This window comes from Dioscorea cayenensis, chromosome 20 (genome assembly GCF_009730915.1).
Source record: "Dioscorea cayenensis subsp. rotundata cultivar TDr96_F1 chromosome 20, TDr96_F1_v2_PseudoChromosome.rev07_lg8_w22 25.fasta, whole genome shotgun sequence".
Lineage (NCBI taxonomy): Eukaryota > Viridiplantae > Streptophyta > Magnoliopsida > Dioscoreales > Dioscoreaceae > Dioscorea > Dioscorea cayenensis.
Genome location: NC_052490.1, coordinates 28,826,074 through 28,837,203, shown reverse-complemented (window position 1 = coordinate 28,837,203; position 11,130 = coordinate 28,826,074).

Here is an 11,130-nt window from a genome sequence, read left to right as displayed (position 1 = left end):
TTCTGAGGATTTTGTACTTTTTGCTACAATTTCTTCCATAGCTATAGATGCATAATGTTGTAGTGTTACCTCGATGAACTTGCTCAAGCAAGATGAGGATTTTTGGATAACTTGTATCTTCCTCCTTCCCGACACTCGTTTGCAGGAAGCTATGAGTGGGGCATTTGTTTATATAGGTTTTTTTAATACATAAGCCCTATTTCCATTAAAATTTCATTCGAATCAGTTATAAAAAAAAAGAAGTGGATAATTTATGGTTTATTATTATCCTATTAAAAAAAGATAAAAATGAATAAATAATAAAGGGGTTATATTGAATAAAAGTAAAAAAAAGTATCTTAAAATAATAATAATAATAATAACAACAACAACAATAATAATAATAATAATAATAATAATAATAATAATAATAATAATAATAATAATAATAATAAGGGAGGGCTCATATGACAAATTAAAAAAAAATTCAAAATTCAAAATTCAAAAATTTAGCTCAGTAACCATCCGACGGAGAATGTGCAAACATGGAGAAGATAGAAAAGGAAAGATAGAGGAGGGACAGAAAGAAAAAGAAGAAGAAGAAGAGCGAGCCCTGAAAAAGAAGAGAAAGAAGAGGAAGCAAAATGGAGACAAATCCAACAAAGGAAAAAAGGTATGATATCTTTTTATATTATGAATTGAAGAGACTTAAGAACTTTTGCATGAATTCATGGTTATTCTCATTTAAGCCATTCGTGTATCCATCAACCCCCCATGTGATGTTGTATATGTTAAGCACGATTTAAGCTCTGCATAATTTAAGCTAAACATTGTTCCCATATATATATATATATATATATATATATATATATATATATATATATATATATATATATATATATATATATATGCATGCAAAAACTACTTAGGGGTTGTTTGATTGATGCAGTAAGTGAATTTACATATGAAGTGAAAATTACGATTGTAAGTGAAAATGATGTATTTTTAATATACATCACATGTACTTTTGGTTTGTTGTAATTTGAAATGTTGATTTGTTTTTCTTTGTTTTGGTTTGATGTAAGTTGTGGGGGTATAATTACCATGCAAGGAAAATGGTAAAATTACTGCTATCACATATTGTTAACACTAGTTATTTAATATTATTTATAAATTTTTTTAATTATATACTATGATTCAATTTTATCTTTTAAAACTATTAATTATTTGACTCTCATTAATTAGGATTAATACTAATTTAAAAAATTGATTAATTTAGTGGTGGTTTATTAAATTTAAAAATGTAATATAATTCAATTATATGCCACAAAAATATCTTTCTATATAAATTAAATAGCAATTGGTATTTTAAAATATAATATTAAATTAAATAAAGCATAAATTTTTTTCTCCTCACCCATAATAATTTTTTTCTCGGAAATCATCCCACGATACTCCACTTAAACTTTTTGAGTTTTATTAACAACCATATTTTTCCCTTACGCGCCAAAGGCGATTGTTGACATGGGTGTCATTCACCACCATGTAAAAGCGAGTGCGCTAATGACTCTTCTCAGTAGGGAGTAATAACAACACTCTTAAATCCTTTTATCAAATTTAAGGCCAAGATTTGCTTGTTTAACTAAATAGCTTACATGAATGATGCCATGATAGCTGTCCATCAAAAATTGGTTGATGTCCTCCTTCCAACAAAAATCTTGGCTTTCTAATGGTATCTCTTCAGACTCCATCTATTACAAAGCTACATTCAAAGGACAACAAAATTTATAAACCAATATACCACATACCTGGTAATATTCAATTACAAAAGACAACCAATGTATCCTAAAAAACAAGGTAGAATATTAATTAATAAAAATATATTACAAAAAGAAAACTTCAAGACAATATTTGCCAAAAGTATAATTAAACATTACAAACTTACTAGTTTATAACATTAACACAAGTCATACAAAAAATAAAAGAAAAGAGCATAACATGTCAGAAGATACTTTTTATCTATTATTCTACCTGTCATTCATGATTGTATCCCGTACTATCAACCATACTCTCGCTTCTCCACGGACTTGGGATTGTGTTCTCACCTCCCGTACATTTGGTTCCCATTCTTCAAGACTTGGTATGTAGATGTCATTACCTTTTTATTAAACATAATTATGTAGAATACAACAAGCGATGACAATATCTACTTGAGTTTCAAATTAAAAATTGTCTGGAAGTTAAAATTTTGAAACAATTTTTTTCAAAGCTCCAAATTCTCATTCCACAGTAAATGCAAAGAGGAATGCCTATAATTAATTAATTCTTTGTTAGTTGATGGTGTACATGCACTAAATTCTTTGAGATGGTATCGAACACCATGAAATGGTGAAATAAACCTAGGTCATGTGGAGTATCTGGCATCTACAAGATACTATTTACCTATAAGAATATAGTTTGAAGTTATCCCACAATTGCGTAAGATCAAATATTTTAATTTTAATAATTTTATTATAGTGATAAAATACCTTCTGGCACTCTAAGTCCATCTTCTCTTTCCAAAGTATTTGAAGAACAAGTGCGTCATGTGCGAGGAACCTTCCCACCCGCCAATACATATGTAAATCTTAATTCAAAATCAATCAGTAGCTAACACATTTTGAGTGGGATAAGGTTTTTCTTACTCCCACAAAAATGTGCTACAATTTTGGTTGGAATAGATGCCTGGATGTGAGTACCATCAAGTGCCCCAACGCAATTCTAAGCAATTAACAACCCAACTATTAGTACCTTGTAAGGTTTGATTAAAAGATTGTAATTGTATAACCTTTGAGAATTTACCTTAAAATATGGCATAAATCTTTGATCTTGTGTTATGATTGGACTAATACTCATGCTAGGTGGTTGAATTAATTCACCCCGAAGTTCTCCAATAGCACATAAGACATGATTGAAGTACCAGCTAATAGTTTCTCCGGAGCGTAGAAAATTAACTCCAATGACTCTATTTCATACATTATGGCCAAGAATGTGAAGAAACATGGCCACTTTCTCTTTGACACTTACATGTAAAAGTGTTGATTAATAATCCTTTTTGATTTTAGTAAATCACACAATCCGAAAAATAATGCCATTTTCATTCTCAACATGGTTATACTAGCTTTGTCAGAGGCATGTATTATTCATGAAATATAATTTGAATGTTATTCATCCCTATTGTAATATGGCTCTAATGGCAAATTAAATCACCTTCTTTTATACCATGTCAACACAAAAATGTAATTGCGACAACTAAGGCAACTGCAACATTTTCATCTCCGTGATTTGGTTCCATCTAGAATATATTATAATTGTCATCAAAAGGTAAATATGACTCGAGTAAAAAAATATCATGCAAAAGATTCTAACAAATAAGAATGTTGTAAAAAAGACATTGTCACAATGCACATCATATGGCCTACTTAAATTTATCAAGAAGAAAAAGAAAAAAAAATCTTATTATTACGAAAGACAAGATCTTTTTCATCTGCATTAATTCTATTAAAAATCCTTGAGAGGTTTCAAGAAGTGTTTTCATTTTATCATATTATATTATTATATATAAATACATCCTTCACTTTCTTGCAGCACCGACAAAGTCCAATAAATAATTTATTTAATAAAAACTAAAAATGAAAAGTGATTCATATTGATACTACAATAAACCTATTTTTCCTCCTCAACCATCATTTCACCCTGCCAAAGCATGGCCATCATTTATCATCCTTTTTATAATAATAATATTATTAACATTATTAAAAAAAGTGTTCTATCATTTAATTTCCTAATTAATAACAGAAAGGAAAAGCAAGTAAAAGGACAATAAAGAGCAGAAGCACATGGGGAAGTTTGTCATTATAGTGCATGGGTAACATCTGATACTAATGCGGACCCACTATGCAACATCTCAGAATGTGACACTTTTTATCACTCACTTTCATTTCATTCATAATTCACCAAATTACTATTTAAATTCTCGCTTCAATAATATCAAGATAGTCTATTGAATAATGGCTTTTAATTCTTCAACCAAGTAAAAATGAGTACGGTAACATACAAGCAAAAACAATGAGTGAAGTAATGGAAAGAAGATAATAAAAAGAGATTTGCATGATGGTTTTTTTACATTTTTTTCCATTTTCCATTAACTATGTTGTATTTAGTCCTATCTGATCCTCAATAATTTTGGCAATTCAAGTTGGTTGTCAAGCTTTCAATTGGATTAGGTCCTCATCAGATTTTTCCAAGCTATACTCAAATCCTTGACATAAATACATGCACAATCATGTAAAAAGATTCCATGTGTAGTTCAGTAATATGCTTACGGGGAAGGCTGCGATGCTTCAGTTCTTCGTTGTGACTTGATTTGATCTTTACTTGCAAATTTGTTATGCAATTATATATCTGTAACCAAAATTTCAACAATACAATGAGATGCATGTTACAGTGAAGATGAAGGAAATTACGAGTTTGAGTAAATACATAGGCTAAGCAAGGATATAATAAAGATAGAATTATACATTCAGGATGAACATATTGCATAAATAAGACTAGATCCTGAATATATCTTTCACATATTTCTAGTATTCCACTAAAATTTATCAATCAGGGTTCTTTTTCCCTACAGAAGGAGAGAACAAAGACAAAAGGGATTTACATCCACACATCCAGAGATCATGGCTATGAACTTAGAAGAAAGTGGGAATTTCTCATTTGTTAGCATTGCTTGACTTCTAAGATAAGAATAAAAGTGTCAAATCTCTTTCTTTTTCGGATCTATATAATTTAAAAAGTATCATGGATTTCAAAAGATATATATATTAACATTCCTTATAAGTAAGTTATACACCGATGATAAGGTATTCATCTTCTCAAAAAATATTTAGTATTCATCTTCTCAAAAAACATCTATTTTAACATGTGGTTAAATAAACAGGGAACGGTTTGGTTATACAATAGCAACATTCTTGATGTCAATGGTTGGCTTAATGATTTGGGCTAGAAATAAGAATCTTCGAGATAAATGCATAGAAATTCTAGTGCCTACATCCTCAGAGTAAATGACAATGGAGAACTTGTCTTGACTAAGCATGCATTGGATAAATTTCAAGAAGTTCTTCAAACCACAAACATCACCACATTGAAAGTTCGAGTCAATACTAGTATCAAGAGATATGAAGGTAAGATTCACAAACCAACACATCATGAAACAAAAAAATTCAAAGTCAAAAGTTGTGATTTTTGTTTTATTTATTTGTTATAGCATGCAAACATGGTGATGTGGGTGGCATCTGGAGTTGCCGTTATGCTGATGATAGTTCCATTAAATTTCACTCTAATGGGTTTGATCATGTACTTGTTTTGTGTTACCAAAACAACAAGTAGAATCATAAGTCTATTTCTAGAGATCAGGGAGTAGAATTAGGAAGTCTATTTCCAAACACAAAAACATAATTGAGAAAATGGAAATTAGCCGGTCGAGACAAGAACCGAGCAAAGCCATTTGCACTAACTCTTCATCTCGGATCATAATATAGATTAGTTTGCAAAAGAAAAAAACAATACACGGGTGTGACTTCTCCAGATGAATAAGAACTTTGTTAGCTTGGGGAACAACCTGAGCTCAAACAAAACACCAAAATTATAAAAATAACAACTTGATAGAACAAAGAATAACCTAGATCGGAAATGAGTAAAGAGACCTTGGATGGCTCTAATTTCTTTTTGGCGGCAGTGGCTTTGACCCAGAGCAGACGTCGTGGTATATACGAAGAGGGTATGAAGCGAGATGGAGGCAGGTGGGAGAGAATGAAGCGGCTTGATGGATGTGAGAAGAGAGGATGGCGACTCGATTTTTTTCAAGTGGTAGAAGGTAATGAAGGGTTGTGATGGTGATTCTAACCCTTTACATTTTACTGTATTTTCACTTACAATCAAATTAGTTGTAAGTCACATTATAACAAAAGGACATGATGGTCCATTTACTTTTACATGTAAGTGGTATTTTACAGCAAACCAAACACATTATTACATGTAAAAGCACTTACTTTACAGCCACTTACATCTACTTACATGTAACCAAACAACCCCTTAGTGTTATGTAATTGCCTAGGCAAAATAATATCCATCTTTGCGGGCCCCTTCTTATGTCTATGCCATACACATCTAGCCTATATTGTTTGAATTGAAACCATGGGGTATTCCTTCGATGATTCGGTATTATTATTACTATTATTACTTTTAAGGAATGAAACATAGTCAAAGGGTAGATTGTGTTAGGCTTTAACACTCATCTCATACTAAGATTAATGAATCCGAGTAAGTTCTTTTTATTTTATAGGTATAATACCCTTATTGGTCCCTCTACTTTTCTCTCTCTCTTCCCTTTTGGTTCCTCTACTCAGAAATGCTCCCGACTAGTCCCTCTACTTTTGAAAATGTGCCCACTTAGTTAGAAATGCTCCCAACTAGTCTCTCTACTTTTAAAAATAGCCCAACTAGAGGGACTAAGTGAGCATATTTTTAAAAGTAGAGGGACTAGTTGGGAGCATTTCTAACTAAGTGGGCACATTTTCAAAAGTAAAGGGACTAGTTGGGAGCATTTCTGAGTAGAGGGGCCAAAAGAGAAGAGAGAGGAAAGTACATGGACTATTTTGGTTATTATACCTATTTTATGTGTTCAATGTCTAATATGATGATAAACTCCTGTATGCCATGAATCCTTTGATTTTATAGGATGAGCGAGACAATTGTAGGAAGATCTAAGTATATGCTATCAACATTTAAAAAACAAAAGAAGAAAAAGGTTGGATTTATTTTGAAATCTATTGAAAAAACAAAAGGAAAGAAAAGAAAAATAAAAAATAAAAATGAGAGCTAATCTAAAAAATATAAATCTTTTTGAAGGTTTATTGAGTTTTATAAGAAAAAAAGCATTAAATTTTTGGGTTTATTTGCGGAAGTTAAAAATGTGAAAAATGTAGAAATTCGGGAGCTTGATTGAAAAAAATTCATAGGCAAAATATAAAAAAAGATGAAAAACTAGGGCTTATTTGCAAAGTTAGTGATCTTCTTTGAAAAATGGAAAGTCAAAGGCTTAGTGGGGTATTTTTAGTAATTTCACAAGACCCTTCCCCCACCAACCCAAAAATCCTCTTTTAAGCGTACCATGAGGTCCAATGATGGCGCCTACTCTCCTTGACGGGGGTCTCTCCATTATCTCGTGACACTCACGGAAGCGGATGGATTGTTAAAATCTCTTAAAGACTCTCTTGGAGCTCGCTGTGATGTCTAATGCATGGTGATTGTTCTCTTTGAGAGGGTCCCTCCATTGCTTCTTAGCGAGTCCTACGAGCTGAAAGCTGATTGATGAAGACATGATGCAAGACTCTCTTAAAAGCTAGGTTTGTGATGTCAATGCATGCATGCTATTCTCCTTGAGAGGGTCTCTCCATTGCCTCTTAGCGATCCATGCGATAAATGTCTAAATACATCACTTTAATTATATATAATTTATCCACTTTCATGCATATTTTTATGACTCCGATGCGTTTTACATGTTTTATTTGTTACTATAGCTTCTGGACATCGAAGGATCATCGAGAGCATGAATGAGCTTTGTTTTGGAATAAATCAAAGAATTTATTGAAGCTCACACGCACCCTCAGGCTCCGGGCAAAAAGAGTGGATTTTCAAGCAAATCACTGTAGTAGTGGTTACCATAGCAAATCACTATAGCATTGTGTGGCCAGTGTGCGGCTTGCATAGAGGAAACTGAGATGTGTGCGGCGTCACTGACCCTCACACATAGGGCAAAACACTCACTTGAAGACTTTAAAAAGCCAATCTAGGATTTTTGGAAGGGTCTTTGGCCACCATCTCCTCACTCGTCTCCACCACCATCCTTTGGAGTAGTTCATCGGTTTGGAGAAGGGGGTTTTTGGAGAGCTATTTGAAGAGCAAGAACTAGGTAGGGAGAAGGTCACACTCGAGGAAGAACATCGAGGGAGTTCGGCGACAAGGATCAGATGAGCTCTTGTCACCACCTTCTAGCCTACATCCTAGGGGAGTTGATTATGAGCTTTTGTATTATTTTATCTATGAATACTCTCCTTGTGATATGGAACTAGCCTCCCAAGGCCACCGGACATCCGGTAAACCTTGGGAGAGGAACTTGTATGGATGATTGATTTCTTTTGTTAATTGATTGTTGGCATGTTTGTTTGATTTCAATCTATTATTTTGATGTTCAACCTACAATGGATGGATTCCGTAGGTTTTAATTCATGAATTGTATATATATGGCGGGATGTTTGCATGTATTAGGTCACACAATGATTGAAGGGGGATTCAATGTGCCGGTACACAGGAGGTTCTAAGTGGTGGTAGCTCCCGTGAGGTTAGGGGTAATTTTAGGCGAGCGAGCATTAGAATTACCCTAACCAAGACTCCTGTTCCCATACACATTGTAGGGGTATCTTCCCGGATGCAAGAACCCATATTAGATTAGGGGTACATTATAGAGGTTCCGAGGTAGTCAACTCCTGAGTCTAGTGGATCAAACGTAGCAACTTAGCACTCAATTTCCTAAATTTATCCTTACTTGTTCTTCTCCTGAGGAGATCCTCGCGAGAGGACCCTTTTTGTGCTCATTACACCTTGCCCTTTAGATTGCTTGCATGGTGTGCCTTAGTCCATTTTGTTAATAGTACTTTATTTTATTTATTGGATTAGATAGTGATACCTAGGAGGAAGTAATAGCAGATCTTGGGCTCTTAGGAATACGACTCTCTCGTGCTTGCGTGGGAGGTTTAATACTTGATGACCCGTGCACTTACGGTCGAGGGTCGGCGATGCTCGCTTTTAAGCGTGTTACCCGCTCACTCATCACACATGAGCTGAAAGAGTTAATTAAGACATGATGAAAAAACTCTCTTGAAGCTAACTGTAATGTCCAATGCATGGCGACTGCTCTCCTTGAGAGGGCCTCTCTATTACCTCTTGATAGTCACACGAGTTGAGAGAGTTGATGAAGACACTCGAAGACTTCTCTTGAAGTTAGTTGTGATTTCTAATGCATGGTGACTGCTCTCCTTCATAGGGTCTCTCCATTATCTCTTGACGAGTCCACACAGTGAAAGAGTTGATAAAAACTGATGAAGGCTTCTCTTGAAGCTCAGTGTGATGTCTAATGCATGGTGACTGCTTTCCTTGAGAGGGTCTCTCCATTGCCTCTTGACAGATCCGCATAAGATGAAAAGAATTGATGAAGACCTTTGAAGAACTCTCTTTAAGCTAGTCGTGATATCTAATGCATAACGACTGTTCTCCTTGAGGGGGCCTCTCCATTACCTCTCAACAATCACACAAGCTAAAAGAGTTAATAAAAATATGATGAAGAAAACAAAGACTCCCTATGAGGTACAAAGCATGGGATCTCAATACTCATCAAAATGAAAGAAAAATCAAGTTTGTGATTCGTAACCATGTAAACACAACTTGAGATCCACAAAAAATTCTAAAAGCAAATCAGTCAAAGTCATCAAGTTACTGGCCCAATCATGTAAGAGGTCATGGTCTGATGATGTACAAGTCAAGGCTCCAAGGCATAAGAGTGTTAAGACTTAAAAATCTCGAATGAAGTGATAAATGGACTCTAGAGTCTCAAAAGACATCAAAAGTTAGAGACTTAAACGAGTTTAACAAATCAAAAGATTTTGATGACTTCACCAGCATGAAATACCGAAGTCTTCAAACATCAAAAATTAAAGAGGATCAAGTTGTGACTTACAAAAATAGCAGGATCACACCTTGAACCTCAAATAGCAGCTTAAAGATGCAAACTATAAAAATTCAAAGATGATCAAAGTCAACATGTCAGAGAGATAGTCAAGCATGTTTTTCGGCTAAAAAGTCATTGAAATATTGTGACCCTCATTCACATAATCGAATATATGCAAATCAAGTGATGATAGGAGGAAATTAGGAAAAATATGGTTATGAGAACTAGAATTCCTAGTTTATGCATTTTCAATCAAATCCATGTACTCATGTTCTTTTCAAGTCAATAAAAATTGATTTCATGTTTGTTCATTCTTTTTTTACACTTGCAGCTTAATCGGAGGTTTCCATGACATTATGCAGGGGTAATTAACATGAAGGAGCTTGCCCTCATGGAAGTCATGAGCCCATAATCACTTGAAACCTTTAAATAATTAAAATTTTGATTTGTGATCCACTTATTTTTTGCTGATTGACTTTATTAAAGGTCGGACAAGAATAAAGGACTCCACAGTTGTAACTTGAGAGATCTATACATGAATGATGATGAATTTTTAAACAATATATGTGTGTGTGTGTGTGTGTGTGTGTGTGTGTGTGTGTGTGTGTGTGTGTGTGTGTGTGTGTGTGTGTGGGATTTATTTGGAAGAAAACTTCACTTAAATTAATAGAATAAAATGTACATTATAAACATATATAAAGAAATTTTAAATACTTTTTTGTGGAATTGATAGTTTTATTATTTTCAAATTTTACAGAGATGACCATTGCCACAATGGGTGAGTGATAGTGTAATTTTAACTCTTATGCAGAAAGTTGAGGGTTTGATTTGTTTTTAAAATATAACTGTGGATTTAGGGTGTGTGTAGGCGGCTTGTCCATATTGTAAAAAAAAAAAGTTACAAAGATGATTATAATTTTTTGTTTTTGGTAGAAATTTTAACTTATGAGTATTGTTTTTATCTTAAGGGGAGGGAAGGAGAGGGGAAGTGAGAGAAAAGAAAGGAAGGGTTCAACCCTTGTTTGGATAGACAAATTTTATAGAAGGAAAATAAAGGATAAACATTGTTTGGTTAAAGAAGGAAAGAAAAGAAAAATTATATATAATAATATGATTTTTCCAATTATAGCCTATATTTTAAATATAAATTACTTATTTTTATTTAAACACATAGAAAAATATCGCAAAATAAATTCATATTTTAAGCGAGGTTTTTAATAAATATTAAATTATTATAATGATCATTATTATTTTTGATTTTTGATTTTTTTATACTTTTAATCTCAAATAACATCATTTATTTTTCCTTTGGAAGTATGTCATACATTATT